Here is a 12015-nt window from a genome sequence, read left to right as displayed (position 1 = left end):
ATGATATTAGCCATGGGCTTAGCATAGATGGCCTTTACAATGTTAAGGAATGTTCCCACTATCCCTATTTTTTCTAGTGTTTTGAGCATGAAGGTGTGCTGTATTTTATCAAATGCTTTTTCTGCATCTATTGAAATAATCATGTGATTCTTGACTTTAAATCTATTGATATGGTGCATTACATTTATTGATTTCCTGATGTTGAGCCAACCTTGCATCCCTGGGATAAAACCCACTTGATTATGGCGCACTATCTTTTTAATATGTTTTTTTTCTGATTTGCTAAAATTTTGTTGAGGATTTTTGCGTCGATGTTCACTAAGGATATTGGTCTGAAATTTTCTTTCCTTGATGAGTCTCTGTCTGGTTTAGGTATCAGTGTGATATTGGCTTCATTGAATGAGTTTGGGAGTGTTCCCTCCTCTTCTATTTTATGGAATACTTTGAGAAGTATTGGAATGAGCTCTTCTTTAAAGGTTTTGTAGAACTCGGCTGAGAACCCATCTGGTTCCGGACTTTTCTTTGTTGGTAGGCTTTTGATGACTTCTTCTATTTCAGTACTTGAAATTGGTCTATTTAAATTGTGTATGTCCTCCTCGTTCAGTTTAGGCAATTCATATGTCTCTAAAAACCTGTTGATATCTTCGAAATTTTCTATTTGGTTGGAGTATAGATTTTCATAATAGCTTCTAATTATGTTTTGTATTTCACTCATATCTGTTGTGATATTTCCTTGTTCATTTCAAATTTTAGGGATTTGGGTTTTCTCTCATCTTCTCTTTGTTAGTGTGGCTAAGGGTTTATCAATTTTGTTTATTTTTTCGAAGAACCAACTATTTATTTTGTCAATTTTTTGTATTGTTTCTTTTGTTTCAATTTCATTGATTTCAGCTCTGAGTTTAACTATTTCCTATCTTCTACTACTTTTGGTGCTGGTCTGTTCTTCTTTTTCTAGGGCTTTGAGCTGTAGTGTTGTCGTTTATTTGTTGAGTTTTACTTCCTTTATTAAATGTGCTCCATGAAATAAATTTCCCTCTAAGTACTGCTTTCATAGTGTCCCAGAGATTTTGATATGATGTTTCTTTGTTCTCATTTACCTCTAAAAATTTTTTAATTTCCTTCCTAATATCTTCTGTTATCCATTCATCATGTAATGGCATATTGTTTAATTTCCAGGTTTTGGAGTAGCTTCTGTTTTTTACTCTTTCATTTATTTCTAATTTCAATCCATTATGATCTGATAGAATACATGGTAGTGTCTCTATCTTCTTGTATTTGCTAACATTACCTTTGTGGCATAATATATGGTCTATTTTAGAGAAGGATCCATGTGCTGCTGAGAAGAAAGTGTATTCGCTCTTGGTTGGATGGTATATTCTATAAATGTCCGTTAAGTCTAAATAATTGATTGTGTTATTGAGATCTATGGTTTCTTTGTTCAATTTTTGTCTGGAAGATCTGTCCAGTGGTGAGAGAGGTGTGTTAAAATCACCTAGTATTATTGTGTTATGGTCTGTTTGGTTTCTGAAATTGAGAAGGATTTGTTTGACATACACAGATGAGCCACTGTTTGGGGCATAGATGTTTATGATTGTTATATCTTGCTGATTTATGCTTCCCTTAAGCAGTATGAAATGACCTTCTTTATCCCTTCTGACTAACTTTGCCTTGAAGTCCACATTATCGGAAATGAGGATGGATACTCCACCTTTTTTGCTGAGTCCATGTGCATGGTATGTTTTTCCCCATCCTTTCACCTTTAATCTATGGGTATCTTTTTCTACGAGGTGAGTCTCTTTTAGGCAACATATTGTTGGATCCTTCTTTTTAATCCAATCTGCCAGTCTATGTCTTTTGATTGATGAATTCAGGCCATTAACATTCAGGGTTATTATTGAGATATGATTTGGTTTCCCAGTCATTTGGTTCATTTTTTAAATTTTATTTATTTATTTATTTGACACTCCTTGTTTCCTCCTTTATTTGACAATTCCTTTAGGATAATTCCTCCATTTGCTGATTTGCTTCTTTGTTTTTCATCTCTTCCTCATGGAATATTTTGCTGAGAATGTTCTGTAATGCTGGCTTTCTTTTTGTAAATTCTTTTAGCTTTTGTTTATCATGGAAGGATTTTATTTCATCGTCAAATTTGAAGGTAAGTTTTGCTGGGTATAAGATTCTTGGTTGGCATCCATTTTCTTTCAGGGCTTGAAAAATGTTGTTCCAGGCCCTTCTAGCTTTTAGGGTCTGGATTGAAAAATCTGCTGATATGCGTATTGGTTTCCCACTGAATGTAATTTGGTTCTTTTCTCTCACGGCCCTTAAAATTCTGTCTTTCTTTTGTATGTTAGGTATTTTCATAATAATGTGCCTTGGTGTGGGTCTGTTGTAATTTTGTGTATTTGGAGTCCTATAAGCCTCTTGAACTTGATTTTCCATTTCATTCTTCAGATTTGGGAAATTTGCTGATATTATTTCATTGAATAGGTTGTTCATTCCTTTGGCTTGTTTCTCTAGGCCTTCCTCAATCCCAATAATTCTTAAATTTGGCCTTTTCATGATATCCCATAGTTCTTGTAGATTCTGTTCATGATTTCTTACCATCCTCTCAGTTTGTTCAACTTTGTTTTCAAGGTTAAATATTTTGTCTTCAATGTCTGAGGTTCTGTCTTCCAGGTGTTCTATCCTATTGGATATGCTTTCTATGGAGTTCTTAATTTGGTTTATTGTTTCCTTCATTTCAAGGATTTCTGTTTGGTTTTTTTTCAATATCTCTAAGTCTTTATTGAAATGATCTTTTGCTTCCTGTATTTGCTCTTTTAACTGTCGATTGTTGCAGTCATTCAATGCTTGCATTTGCTCTTCCATCTCATCATTCAGTGTGTGCATTTGCTCTTCCATCTCATCGTTTGCTTCTCTGATCATTTTAATTATGTACATTCTGAACTCCTTTTCTGTCATTTCTTCTGCCATGCTGTCATTGGGTTTTACTGATGTAACATCTAGATTTGTTTGCGGTATTTTCTTTCCTTGTTTTCTCATATTGTTCAGGTATCACTGGACTGCTGAGATATTGCAGATTTCCTCTGTTGACTTACAATGTCCCTGAAGATTTCTATATATATCCCCTCTTAGCCTTCAGTAGGCTGAAGTCTTGGAGGAAGTTGATAATGCGGTGCTCCACAAGGAAGCTGCCTCTCTAGGAATGGTGGCCTTCAGGTGGGGTATATTCCCTGCTAGTGTGCAGAGGTGCCTCCACTTGTTGACCAATGGTCATCCAAAGGGGAACTAGGCTGCAGGCTGAGGCAAGGCCTGTTTGGGCCTATGTCTCTGGTTTTACCATCCTTTTGGGGAAACCTCTCTCAGCAGGGAAGACTCACCCGGTGGGGAGGTCTCGCTGGTCAGTTCCCCTCCTAGAGGTTCCCCTCAATTTACAGGTACCACCTGGGCCGGGCTGTCTTCCTCTCCAAAGTTCTCAGGGGCACGGCCCTACCTCCTGGGCCTGGGATCCTCACCCTTCCAGATGAATCTCCTTAGGCTGCCCCACCTCAGAGAATCTGCCTGCAGTCCTGGAACCTTTGCTCCGCTCCTAAGCCTGTCTCTGTGCGGCTCTTCCACCAAGAAGCCTCCTAGATCCTGGGACCCTGCTCTGCACCTAATCACCTGGCTATGCGGCCCCTCCTCTGAGCAGCCACCTGGGGCCCCGTACAATCGCTCTGAGTCCCAGAGACCCACCGCATGCCTCTTCCTCCGGACAGCTGCCCCGTAATCCAGTGTAGTCACTAGGAGTCCAAGCATCTCACTGTGTGCCTCCTTCTCCCACCAACTGCCCGTTGTCCTGGGCAATCACTCTGAGGTGAAGTGACCCTCCCGTTCCTCCTCCTCCTCCCGGTAACCCCCCGGGTGTTCAGGAGTGGTCGCTCTGAGTGGCTCTGAATCCACGTGACCCACTGAACGCCTCCTCTGGGTAGCCGCCTGGACCTCTGGCGCGGCCAATGGAGACCAAGCGACCCACCCCGCTCCTACTCCAGGCAGCCCCCCTGTGTTCAGGAGCAGTCACGTTAAGTCCAAACCACTCACCAATTGACTCCTCCTCTGAGCAGCCGCCTGGAGCTCTAATGCAGTCACTGTGAGTCTAAACAACCCACCGCACTCCTCCTCCTACTCCTCAGGGCGGGCCTGGTGTTCAGAAGTGGTCTGAGTTCAAACAGCTTGCCATGCAGCTCCTCCTCAGGCAACCGCCTGTAGCTCTGGTGCAGTCACTCCAAATCCAAGTGGCCACGCTCCTCTTCCTCCTCAGGGGAGGCCCCGGTGTTCTGAGTCCACACAGCTCTCCTCGCTGCTCCTCCCCTGGGCAGCCACTGGATCCCCAGTGGTTGCTCTGAGTCCCAGCGCTGTGCTGAGTGGCCTCCTCTACGACACTCCCAGTTGTCCGATTTCACTGCTCCTGTGGGGGGAGGGGTGTCTCGCCGGCAGCTCTACTTCACAAAGTTCCCTGTGTTTGGGACTACTGTCCCATCCGGGATGCCTTCCAACTGGAGAGACTCACCCGGCTGCTTTGAGTTGGTCCCAAGTCTCTCAATATCTCCTCTTTTAATCTTGAGTCCTGGAGCAACATGAAATGCAGCCACCCTGTAGTCCACCATCTTGAAACCTTCCAATTTCTTTATTCTTGATTTCATTTTTTGTGCTTTAGGAGTTTTGTTAAGGAAGTCATTTCCTAAGCTGATATGATAAAAATTTGGGACTGCTTTCTGTTGTATTAGGTGCAGGGTCTCTGGTCTATTTCCTAGGTCATTCATCCACTTTGAGTTGAGCTTTGAGCAGGGTGAGGGATAGAAGTTTAATTTTATTTTTCTGCATATGGATTTACCATTTTCTCAACTCCAAATGTTGAAGAAGTTACCTTTTCTCCAATGTAGGTGTTGGTGCTTTTGTCTTGAATAACATAAGTGTATTTATGTGGGTTTTTTTTCTGTGTCTTCTGTTCTGCCCCATTGGTCTAAATGTCTGTTTTATTGCCAATATCATGCATTCTTTTTAAATTTTTACTATGGCTCTGTAGTATAGCTTAAGGTCTGGTATAGTGATGTTTACTACTAAGTATTTCTTTGTCTACTGTGGTTCTAATACATTTTGAAATAGTTTCACAAATGCTCTATTTCTATGAAGACTGTCATTAGAATTTTAATAGGAATTGCACTAAATATGCATAATGCTTTTGGTAGAATGCCCATTTTGATGATGTATTTCTGCCTGTCCAGGAGCATGGGAGATCTTTCCATCTTCAAGTGTCTTCTTCAATTTCTTTCTTTAGTGTTTTGTAGTTTTCATTGTAGAGGTCTTTCCCCTCTTTTGTTAAATCAATTGTAAATTGTTTTTGAGGTTTTTGTGAGTGGGGTAGTTTTGCTGATTCCTCTCAGTGAATACATGAGAGATGTACACAAATGCATTTGATTTTTGGGTGTTAATTTTATATCCTGCTACTTTGCTGAATTCATTTATTAGTTCTACAAGTTTTCTGGTGGAAATTGTTGAATCTTCTCAATACTAAATCATGTCATCAGCAAATGGTGATAGTTTGAGTCCTTCTTTTCCTATTCTTATCCCTTTAATTTAGTTCTTCTAATTGCTCTGGTAAGAGTTTCAAGGATGATGTTGAATAAAAGTGGTGAAACAGGGCATCCTTATCTTGTTCCAGTTGTTAGAAAAGATGCTTTGAATATTTTTTCATTTGGAATGATGTTGGCCTTGGGTTTAGCATATATGGCTTTTATAATATTGAGGTATATTCCTACTATCCCTAATTTTCCTAGTGTTTTGAGCATAAAGGGGTGGTTTGTTTTGTCACCTGTTGAGATGATCATATGATTCTTGTCTTTAAGTCTATTGATGTGATGGATTATGTTTACAGATTTCCATATGCTGAACCAACCTTGCATTCCTGGGATGAACCCAACTTCATCATGGTGCACTATCTTCTTAAAATATTTTTGTACATGACTGTCAGAATTCATTGAGAATATTTTGTATTCGAGTTCATCAGGGATATTGGTGTGTAGTTTCCTTTTCTTGAGGTGTCTTTGCATGACCTTTGTATCAGGGAGAAACTACCCTCATAGAATGAGTGTGGAAAGTATTTCTTCTTATCTATTTCATGGAATAATTTGAGAAGTGTTGCTGCAATGTCCTATTTTATATTTTATTTATTTTGATTCATTGTAAACAAATGAGGTAAAACTTATTTCTCTGGTTGTACTTAAAGTAGAGTCAAACCATTTGTGTAAGCATACATGTTCATAGGGTAATGATGTTGGACTCAATCTGTTATTTTCCACTTCTGCCCAACCCTCCCACCCTTCTTTCCTCTAAACAATCTGTCCTTCCTCCATTATTGTCTTCCTCCCATCCCCCCATTGTGTATCAACATCCATTTATCAGAGAGTTTATTTGTCCTTTGGTTTTTTGGCATTGGCTTCTATCACTCAGCATGATATTCTCCAACTTCATCCATTTGCGTGCAAATGCCATAATTTTATTCTTCTTATGGCTGAGTAATATTCCATTGTGTATATAAAACACAAATTCTTTATCCATTCATCAATTGAAGGGCATCTAGTTTGGTTCAATATTCTAGCTATTGTGGATTGAGCAACTATGAACATTGATGTGGCTGCATCACTGTGGAATGCTAATTTTAAGTCCTTTGGGTATAGGCTAAGTAGTGGGATAGCTGGGTCAAATGGTTGTTCCATTCCAAGTTTCTAAGGTATCTCCACATTGCTTTCCAGAGTGGGTGTACTAATTTGCAACCCCACCAATAATGTATGAGTGTATCTTTTTCCCCACATCCTCGCCAACACGTATTGTTGCTAGTATTCTTGATAATAACCATTCTAATTGGGGTGAGATGGAATCTTAGGGTAGTTTAGATTTGCATTTCTCTTATTGCTTGAGATATTGAACTTTTTTTCATGTATCTGTTGCTTGCTTGTAGTTCTTCTTCTGTGAAGTGTCAGCTTATTTCCTTAGCCCATTTGTTGTTTGGGTTATTTGTATTCTTGGTGTAAAGTTTTTTGAATTCTTTATGGATTCTGGAAATTAGTGCTCTCTCTGAGTATGGGTGGCAAACATTTTCTTCCACTCTGTAGGTTCTCTCTTCACATTAGTGACTTTTCCTTTGCTGAGAAAAACTTTTTAGTTTGAATCTATCCCAATTATTGATTTCTGCTTTAAATCTTGTGCTTTGGGAGTCATGTTAAGGAAGTCTGATTCTAAGCTGACAGGACGAAGATTTGGATCTACTTTTTCTTCTATAATGTGCAGGATCTCTGGTCTGATTCCAGGGTCCTTGATCCATTTTGAGTTGAGTTTTGTGCAGGGTGAGTGATAGGGGTTTACTTTCATTCTACTGCATATGGATTTCCAGTTTTCCTAGCACTATTTTTTGAAGCAGCTACCTTTTCTCCATTGTATGTTTTTGGCACCTTGGTCCAGTATGAGAAAAGTGTATTTATTTGGGTGTGTGTCTGTGTCCTCTCTTCTGTACCATTTATCTACCTGTCTATTTTGGTGCCACTACCATGCAGTTTTTGTTCCTATTGGTCTATAGTATTGTTGAATATCTGGTATTGTGATACCCCTGCTTCACTCTTCCTGCTAAGGATTGCTTTAGCTATTCTGGGTTTGTTATTTTTCCAAATGAATTTCATGATTGCTTGCTTTATTTCTATGAGGTACATCATTGGGAGTTTCATTGGAATTCCATTGAATTTGTATAGCACTTTTGGTAGTATCGCCATTTTGACAATATTTATTCTGCCTATGTAAGAACATGGGATATCTTTCCATTTTCTAAAGTTTCCTTTAATTTCTTTCTTTAGTGTTGTGTAGTTCTCATTTAGAGGTCCTTCACCTCTTTCAGTAGAATGATTCCCAAGTATTTAATTTTTTGAGGCTATTCTTAATGGGGTAGTTTCCCTAAATTCTTTCTCATGATTCATCACTTATGGATAAAAATGCGTTAGATTTATGAGTATTGATTTTATATCCTGTCACTTTAGTGAATTCGTTTATGAGTTCTCAAAGTTTTCTGGTGAAATTTTCTGGCTCCTGTAATATAGAATGATGTCATCAGCAAATAGCGATTGTTTGAGTTCTTCTTTTCCTTTTCATATTCCTTTAATTTCTTTTGTCTAATTGCTCTGGCTAAAGTTTCAAGGATGATGTTGAATGGAAGTGGTGAAAGAGGGCATCCCTGCCTTGTTCCACTTTTTGGGGTGAGAGCTTTCAGTTTTTCACCATTTAGAAATGATGGTGGCCATGGGCTTAGCATAGATAGCCTTCACAATGTTGAGGAATGTTCTTACTATCCCTGTTTTCTAGTGTTTTGAGCATGAAGGGGTGCTTTATTTTATCAAATGATTTCTCTGCATCTATCAGAATAATCATGTGATTCCTTTTTTTCTCTTTCTGTGAGATGAATCTCTTGAAGGCAGCATATTGTTCAGTCTGTATTTTTAATCCAATATTCCACCCTATGGCTTTTGATTGAGTTCAGGCCTTTAACATTCATGATTATTATTGAGATATGATTTGTATTCCTGGTAATTTGGCTCATTTTTAATTTTTAAAATGACTTGGTTTCTCCTTTCTTTGGCTATTCCTTTAGTGTAGTTCCTCCCTTTGCTGATTTACATCATTGTTTTTCATCTCTCCCTCATGGAATATTTTGCTGAGATTGTTCTGTAGTGCCAGCTTTCTCTTTGTATGTTCTTTTAGACTTTGTTTATCATGGAAGGATTTTATCATAAAATCTGAAGGTAAGTTTTGCTTGGTATATGATTCTTGATTGGCATCTATTTTCTTTCAGAGCTTGAAAAATGCTATTCTAGGCCATTTTAGCTTACAGGGTCTGGGTTGAGAAATCTGGTGATACCCATGTTGGTTTCCCCTGAATGTAATTTGATTTTTTTTCTCTCACACTCTTTAAAATTCTATCCTTATTTTGTATGTTAGGTATTTTCATTATAATGTGCATTGGTGTGGGTCTGTTGTAATTTTGTATATTTGGAGTCCTATAAGCCTCTTGTACTTGATTTTCCATTTCATTTTTCAGATTTGGGAAATTTTCTGATGTTATTTTATTGAATAAATTGTTCATTCCTTTGGTTTGTTTCTCTGTGCCTCCCTCAATCCCAAAATTTCTTAAATTTGTCCTTTTCATGATATTCCATAAATCTTATAGATTCTGCTCATGGTTTCTTACCATCTTCTCTGCTTGGTTGACTTTGTTTTCAAGATTAAATATTTTGTCTTTAATTTCAGAGGTTCTTTCTTCCAGGTGTTCTATCCTCTTGGTTATGTTTTCTATGGAGTTTTTAATTTGGTTTATTTTTTCCTTCATTTCAAGGATTTATGTTTTTTTCAGAATCTCTATCTCTTTATTAAAATGATCCCTTGCTTCCTTCATTTGCTCTTTTAACTGTGGTTGATGTGATCATTCAATGCCTGCATTTGCTCTCTCATCTCATCATTTGCTTCTCTGATCACTTTAATTATGTATATTCTGAACTGACTTCCTTCTGCCATTCTGTCTTTGGATTTTACTGATGTAGCCTCTAGGTTTTTTTGGGATATTTTTTCCCCTTGTTTTCTCATATTGCTCAGGTATCTTCCCCTCTAGTACTGAAATTCTGAGATACTGTAATTTTCCCCTTATTGACTTTAGTGTCACTATAGTTTTCCAATAACTCATGTCCTAGCCTGAGGTGTTGGAGGAAGTTGTTAATGCTGTGACCCACAAAGGAAGCTGCCCCTCTAGGAGTGGTGGCCTGCAGGTTGGGTATATTCCCTGCTAGTAGGCAGAGGCACCCCCATGTGTTGACTGATGATCAGCCAAATGGGCACTAGATTGCAGGCTGGGGCCTGGATGGTCTGGGCCTGGGTCTTTGGTTCTGTCTCCCAGGCAGGGTAGCCTTGCCTGGTTGGGAAGACTTACCCGGTTGAGAAGACTCACCTGGTAGGGAACCTCAACAGGCAGCTCTCCTCCATGAAGTTTCGGGCTGTCTGGATGCACCACCCTGGCGGTGATATCTCACTGAGCATCTCTGCTCCTCAAATTTTCCAGCCATCTGGAGCTACTGCCCTTGCCAGGGAGACTTGCCCACTGGGGAAGCCTCACCCGGCAGCTCTGAAGTTGTCTCCAGTCTCTCAGAACTCCTCTTCTTGAATCCTGAGTCCTGGAGCAACATGGAATGCAGTCATCCTCTAGTCCACCATCTTGAAACTCATCCTGTCAGATCTTAAACAGGGAGGGTATTTTGTTGCCACGTGATAATTTAATAGTACTGAACCCATTCCCCTTTTCTTTGTGATCGACAGGTTTTCTCCCTCACTCCCATTATGATAGGCTAGTTAATTATCAATGAGGAGTGTGTGGGCCCGTATAAGTTTTTTTTCAAATGTAAGAGCAACCCTGTGTGATTAAACATTGTTCTCCACTCATTAGTCCCAGAGTTGGAGGAAATTGAAAATAGAGTGGACACAAATGGAGGATACATACAATTCAGACTTAAGCACTAAATGTGCACAGCTAAATAAAAAGTCATGGGTCATTGTTACCTTGCCAACATCTGAACAGTATAGATTTCAACAATTATCCTCAGTGTTTTCAAATGTGTGTTCACCATTGATTCTGATCAATTCCGTTATCCTAATGCCTTCAGTTCCCAAACTAGTATACTCAAGTAGAAGTCTTTCTGCCATTTCCCCCCACACATCACCAGGAGTTCCATCTTTTCTCCTCTGATTCAAACCTTATTTTATTTCTTTCATTTTTGTCCTCTGCCACAATCCATGGATTTTATTCTTTGAACCCATGGGATGAGAACCCAGCAAGAAAATCAGGGAGGACAACAGCCCACAGAGATTTCATTTGTCTGCCAAAGTGGCAAACTGAGCCCTGTTCTCAAAGTCTGATTTTATTCCCACAGGCAAATAGTGGCTATAAAGCACAGTAGAGGCCACATCCTCTTTGCCTTGTTCTGTATCAATCAGGTGACTTTCTTGGGCTTTTTCTATTCCTCCTTGCCAAGATTTGTTTTCCTGATGCAGAGCAGGATGATTTGCAGCTGCCTGGGGCTGAGATGAGAGGCAGTAGTGGGTTGAAAGGATTAAATGATTCTTTAAAATCCCTTTTTTTGGTGTCTTGCTATACTTGCACATTATTGACAGCTCCTTTTTGCATCAAAATTAGCTTTGGACTCTTTAGACTCCTTACTCTGTAATTGCATACATGCCTATCCATAAGGAATCTTTCACTCATTCAATCTCTGAGAGATAATCTCAGAACTGCACTACTCAGAACTCAGATTTTTCAGTAATTCATAAAGTCATTCACAGAGCTGATTGCTACAGGAAAACATCTTCTTTTTCTTAGGTTTACATTTGTTGTTGGCCCATTCAGTCATGATCTTTACCAAGAAAGATTTTATAGGATTGACAGAGTATTGCCCTTTTTAAGGGGCCAGAAACAATACAAATAAAAAAAAAAAAAACCTGGAGACAGCTGGGGAGATAGTTCTGTTGGTTGAGTGCTTGCCTCGCAAGCACAAGGCCCTGGGTTCAGTCCCGGCACCACAAACCAACCAACAAACAAACAAAAAACAAACAAACAAACAAATAAAAAACTAGAGACATAACTCCCAAACCATGACTGACAGATGGGGATATATAAAACTGAACACATAGGGGAAAATATCCCCAAGTCCCCAACTCTCCTTGACTTCTAAATGAGTGACACCACAGGTTTCCCAATGAGGAGAAATCATATTTTCCCATAAAGAGGAACTAGCTATGTAGAATCAAGGGTCTCTTTGTGCATACCTGGGAAACACCCAAAATGGACAATGTGTCACGGATTTATTGGCTTCCATTTCCTTTTTCTCAAAGTAAGCCAAGAGGGTGCAAGTCATATATTTCATGGAAGAAAGGTGTCAGTTCCCTGAAGCAAAA

The sequence above is a fragment of the Sciurus vulgaris genome (assembly GCF_902686455.1).
Source record: "Sciurus vulgaris genome assembly, chromosome: 19".
NCBI classification, from domain to species: Eukaryota; Metazoa; Chordata; class Mammalia; order Rodentia; family Sciuridae; genus Sciurus; species Sciurus vulgaris.
Note: the sequence above shows the minus strand (reverse complement) of the source record.